This window comes from Pan paniscus, chromosome 14 (assembly GCF_029289425.2).
Source record: "Pan paniscus chromosome 14, NHGRI_mPanPan1-v2.0_pri, whole genome shotgun sequence".
Classification (NCBI taxonomy): domain Eukaryota; kingdom Metazoa; phylum Chordata; class Mammalia; order Primates; family Hominidae; genus Pan; species Pan paniscus.
The window spans coordinates 43,730,673-43,736,672 of record NC_073263.2 but is presented as its reverse complement, the minus strand read 5'-3'; the positions used below and the strand labels follow the sequence as shown (position 1 = coordinate 43,736,672).

The 6,000-nt window shown below is 43.4% G+C and overlaps 1 long non-coding RNA gene across 1 annotated transcript in view; it reads right to left on the bottom strand.

Annotated features, from left to right (window-relative positions):
• Positions 1–887: 887 nt before the first annotated feature.
• Positions 888–6,000, bottom strand: part of LOC103784280 (uncharacterized) — a 197,688-nt gene continuing 192,575 nt past the window's right edge. The window contains exon 3 of the long non-coding RNA XR_004665891.3: positions 888–2,568. This is a non-coding gene — a long non-coding RNA (uncharacterized LOC103784280). The remainder of the gene's footprint in view (positions 2,569–6,000) is intronic.

The window sequence follows — 6,000 nt, the reverse complement described above, 5'->3', positions numbered from 1 at the left end:
CAAGTTTTGGCCAGTCAAGGCCATCCAACTGTTTAAATGGTGTTCAATAAGGTAAACACTGAGCTGTAATCAATCTGGCTGTTTCTGTACCTCAATTTTGTTTTCTGTGCATCACTTTCCTTTTTCTGTCCATAAATCTTCTTTGACACCGTGGCAGCAACAGAGTCCCTCTGAACCTATTCTGGTTCTGGGGCTACCAAGTCATGAATTATTCTTTGCTCAAGTAAACTCTGTTAAATTTAATTTGTCTAAGATTTTTCTTTTAAGTAAACTATCCTGTCTCCATATAGTTCAGCAGTTGGAATCCTAAGGAACCTAACATTTCAGGACACACGTAAAACAAATAGAAAGTGTATTAATTTCCTATTGTGCTTGTGACAGATAACCATAGATTTAGTGGCTTACACAAGACAGATTTATTATCTTGCAGTCTGTAGGTCAGAAGTCTAACATGGGTCTTACCAGGCTGAATTCAAAGTGTTGACAGTGCTGTGTTCCTTTCTGAGGGCCCCAGGGAAGAATCTGTGTTTCTACCTTCTCTACTTTCTACAGGCTGCTGGTACCCCTTGTGGCCCCTTCTTCCATCTCCCAGGCCAGCAATGTCAGGCTGAGCTTTTCTCACATTGTCTCATGGACTGACCTAATCTTCTGCCTCCTCCTTCTATTTTTAAAGACCTTGTGATTACATTGGACCCATCTGGATAATCCAGGATAATCTCCCATTTTAAGTCATTGTAATAGCAATCTCAATTCCCCTTTGGCCATACAACATTACATATTCATGGGTTCCAGGGATTAGGATGTGAGTATCTCTGGGCAGCCATTATTCTACCTACTACAGGAAAGAGGAAAATGAGGACAAAAACTCCACACACTCTCTCTTGCTTTCTCAATTTCTTTAATTCTCTATGAGGAGAAACAGTTAATTTGAAGATGTTCTAGACCTCTATATTCAACCTCAGGATTTTGTTCTGAGTCACGATCTGGTGAATTTGGTCAAGACACGAAGGAAAGGAATAAAGATGCCAAAACATACGGAAAAGAGGCTCACAAATGTTGACTAAGAGGGTTTAAGAACTAAGAGGAGACCCTCTAGTTTTTGTTTGTTTGTTCTTTTGTTTTTTGAAACTGAGTCTCACTCTGTTGCCCAGGCTGGAGTGCTATGGTGCAAACTTGGCTCACTGCAACCTCTGCCTCCCAGGTTCAAGCAATTCTCCTGCCTCAGCCTCCTGAGTAGCCGGGATTACAGGTGCATGCCATCACCCCTGGCTAATTTTTGTATTTTTAGTAGAGACGGGGCTTCGCCATGTTGGTCAGGCTGGACTCGAACTCCTGACCTCAAGTGATCCACCCACCTTGGCCTCCCAAAGTTCTGGGATTACAGGCATGAGCCACCATGCCCAGCTGACTCTCTAGTTTCTAATGGCTTGAGAATTCCCCTCTTTAAGGGTATGGGCTTAATTTGCAAAAGGTGAGTTGATGTGAGACATCTAGATGGAACGACCAACTTCAAGGCCTATTGGTCAGTAAAATCAGCTAATAAGAGTGGAGGGAGTGGGGGAATGTCCCAGAAAATTTAAGGAAGGAATCAACTAATTTCAAGTTGGAAGGGTTTTACGGACTCATGATCTCTCAGAGTCTAAAGGACCTTAGGAACTTCCTTGTCCAGCCTCACACCAAACGCAAGACGGCCATAGATCTTCACCCTTTTTTGTGAGGCTCTGGTTAGGGGTAGGAAATCATCTAGATTCCCTTAGATCTTCTCTAATTCTCTGAGTCCATCACAAATTTCATCTCTAATTATTGGTATTGATGGAAAAATCAGGCAAACGATTCTTTCTGATTTTTTCTCTGCCAGGACACTAGGATGTTGATTGTTACTATATCTTCGTGTGGAGGATCTAAGATCTCCTAGGCCACATGTAGTATTTAATCCTCACATATGAGACTGTGAGGACAGGGAGAGAGATCCGAGGGAGGAAATATCTGCTAGCAGACTTGGTGGCCTTCACGTAGGTCTCCTCCTCAAGATGTTGTAGTGGCTGTTGTTCAATCTGCCTAGCACCCCTCTCCCACCTCTTCTGGTAACAGACCCAGTTCCTTTAGCTGCTTAGGCGGAACATGTCATAGTGAATAGGCCAATCCACATAATTCCTAGAGGAACTTTTCAATCCTTGTGGGTTGGGGGACGCCTATCTACTCAGGTCACAAGCTTCGGGGAAGTACACGTTGCTGATGGCCACATCCCCACCTTATGGAGAGTGAGCAGGTCTGGGAAGACGGCATCAGACAGGAGCACAAAGGAGAGTGAGGGAGTCCTGAGGGTGTTTTCAGGTCCCTCAGTCCACCATCCTTCGTTATGGTTCAGTTACATGAACAAACACATTTCCCTTTCAGGCTTAAGCTAGTTTAAGATGTATTTCTTCTATTGGCAACCCATGAGTCCTGAGTAATTTAGAAATTTTCATTCTCAGTTTTCCTGCTTTCTAGAGAGTTGGAAGAATGAACTAAAGATCAGAAACTTTTCTTCTCAGAGTCCAACTGGTCCATGATGGTTTGGGGAAGAACCTGCAGAAAGAGAGGGCAGGAAATTAGCAAGGTGAGAAATCACAAGGTTCTTATATACAGGATCCAGTTGGTGAATTGCAGGGTCCTGTTATCTTTGCTCCTTTTTAGATCTCCACTTGCCTAAAATAAATCATGACCCTACACTTTCAAAGATCCAGGCCAACCTTGGGGCCCCAAGGTGAGTTTTTTTCTGTCTTGTGAAACTGGTGCTACTTGTGTGGTGTAAATCAGAGGGTTAGCAAGTATTCAGTGGATTTGCTGGTAAGCCCAACCTTTTGACAAAAGAGGGGGAAGAAAGAAATAAAAGTAGGGGTGGGGGAAGTAAGCTAGAAGAATAAGGAGAGAGATAGAGATGTGACTCCATCAACAAAATACTGATTGAGTATCTTCTATGTGTAAGACTGTGCTAGTTTCAACTTGCCATTCTAAATCAACAAGTAGAACCCTTATTTGTGACTACAGAGGCTGAGAGTTAGGTGTGTCTGGTGTAAGACAGATGCACACCCAGGTATGACAAGCAAGCAGCAAAGTCAATAGGCAATTACTCAGGAAGGCTGTTATGGAAGGAATGAGAATGAATGGGCCCACGCTGACTTAGAAATTAAGTTAAAACATATGGCAAATGTTTTTCTGATATGCACTTAAAGCCTGGAACAGTCTAAGAGGCCCTGGGTTTCTCTGAGAGGGAGGCTTTTAAGAAGAGTGTAGGCTGCCTGTGGCTGCTGCGCCTAACTGGATTACAGGCCTCTGTGACGCTGCCCATCACATCTGCTTTTCAGTAATGCCGTAGGGGAGGCAAGCTGTCCCCTTAGACCCTTAGCATGATCTGTCTATGGGTTTCACATTTTTTCCTGGCAGAGTTAGTTTTTCGTGTTTGTTTTGTGAAGAAAAACTTTGTATACTTCTTTCCTTTTTTTTCCTTTGCAATAAAGTGTTGAACAAAATGTATACTATTTTGTCCAAACTTTTTAAATGCTTCCAGATTTGGATATGGTGTTTATGTCTGTGGCTTTTAGAAAGTCTGAATGGATCTGAAAGGTCAGAAAATACCTAAACATTTGACTCTACCCTTCAGCTCACACGTGGTTGGGTGTGCATTGTTTTATTTTTAAAAATGGTAAATGAGAAACTATTCTTTAGTCGTATCTTGTTCTCAGAGCCTTTCCCCCTCTTGCAGACTGTGCCGCCACCCAAAAGCTTGAAAACACCCCAGGAAGCCATCCCCTCATTGTGAAATGACTAATCACCACACACCACTTGGTTTTCCTTCCTGGACGTCATAGGCCATAGCCCTGTAGTTCCCACATTGTCTCTGTCATCATCCCAAGGAGTGTGACTCTTGATTCTGAGCCTGGGCAGGACAGCCTGTCTCAGCACAGGCTGTTATATAAGCGGCTGTGGGGAGAGCTGGCAATAAACAAACATTTTTCCAGCCCTTGTTTTCTCTGCAGCCTTGAAAAATATTTCTCTGGGGCTGCTGCTGTGCTCCTGCAACAGGATGGCAAATTCCCAGCTTAGAAATGTCTTGCTCTGCATTTCCAGATTCTAAAATCAGAACAAAGTGAACCAGCATGTTCAAAGGAACTGAAATTTTGAGAGCCAGGACACATAGATGGGTTTCTCGACAAGCGGCTTTGCAGCAGTCTTCCAAAGTTTCATCCACACATCCTGGCGGCGAGTAACCATTGGGAAATTACATGGTGACTTTAGGGCCACAGAGAGGAGAATCAGAAGATGACAGGAACTCACTTGGGAATGGAGAAGTGATGTTATGGCTGCCAGTGTCAAAGTCAGACCCACTGTATAAACACAGACATTCACACATATGAGAACCATGGGACTGAACATTGGTAAAGTCCGTTCCTCCGTGGGCCACTCCATCTTGGAAACTCAAAGGAGGAACACTTTACAGCAGTGTTCCACACACTCTACCTCTAACTCCCAGTACTGAACTTAGTGGAACTCCAACCACAGTTCCTCCCACCCAAACAGACAGTTCCTTGTGAGTGTCTCAGAGGGACACTTAGACGGGACAGCCTCCTCATTCACTGGTGAAAGATTTTCCAGAGCCAAAGCTCTTGCTTCCGTGGCTGTCACCTGTAAGGGTTGCTGGTACCAGCTGCTTTTCTGAAGCCACTGCACCCTCCCCATTCCCCTGCAGTAGTCTCCATTGTGAGACCTCAGCCAGAGTGACCTTGTGCTCTGTTTCCCTGCAATGGCTGATGTTCTGGTGTCACTCCCTGTGCTGAAAGCCAAGCTGATTTCTCCACATCTCTGAGTAATTCAGATCATTTTACAATGAATTAGCAAGTGAGTTTGTTATTGCAGTGCGGAGGAGGAGGGATGGGAAGCACTTTCAGAGTTTCTTTTAGTTTTCCCTGAGTCTACTGAGACCCCTGAAAGAAAACTTACTGCCTGTAGCTTGGAAATGTTGCTGTGTATCCAAGAAGCTGCCACTCTGCTCATTGGCAAGGCTACGTCTATGGCTATATCAATCCACCTTTCTCATCATTGTCCTCATACCGTGGAACTAGGACAGAGTCACCCAGAAGGAAGTATGGGTACTGTAGTTTATCCAAGGTCACTAGGCTAGTCTTTTGGTCCTGTGTAGCTAGGATTGGCTGCGTAATATGTAGGGTGCAGTGCAAAATAAAAATGTCAGGCCTCTGTTGAAAAATTATTAATAATTTCTAAATGGCAACAGGTGAGCATCAAACCAAACTCAGGCCCTATACAATCATACAAGTCATGTGCTTATGAAGCCAAAGCCATTCTCAGCATAGCTTTTATTTGAAGCCTCTAGTTTTCACAGTGGAGTGGCTAAAAGAGGTAAGTTCTTTGAGGGTTGTGCAAGAAAGTTTAGGAAGGAGAGATGACAGCTGGCTGCTTTTAGCAGGACATTCTTTGTAAGTGGGTAGCACCCGTGGGTCACTATGAAAAACAGGCGCCATCCAAAGTACTTTCCATATGTTAAATCATTTCATATACATACATACACATGAATAATGTGTATCTATTAAATCGTGAATCCTCACAACAACCATTTAAAGTGGGTGCTGTTGTTTTTCTATGCTTTTATAGGTAAGGAAACCGAGGCACAATAGAGTTAAATGAAATGCTGATTTAAAGTTTGGTTCTCAACTTTCTAATAGAAACCCTCTATTGTTGAAGTGAACTTGGAGCTTACTAGACCATGAGGGACTGAATCATGCTAAACTCACAGAAAATTGATGTATATGCAACAAAACAAATTTATTCCTATAAAATGAGAGGCACTACCGTCCCAGTAACTGAGATATTTATTTCTATGACCCAAGATACCCCTTTTGAGTATTAAGGTGCCTGGGGTGACTGAAGTAACAGTCAGAAGCTTGCTCAGTGATCACAGAATCAAAACAAAGCGAACAGCAAAATCTCAGGGGAGATGCTGAC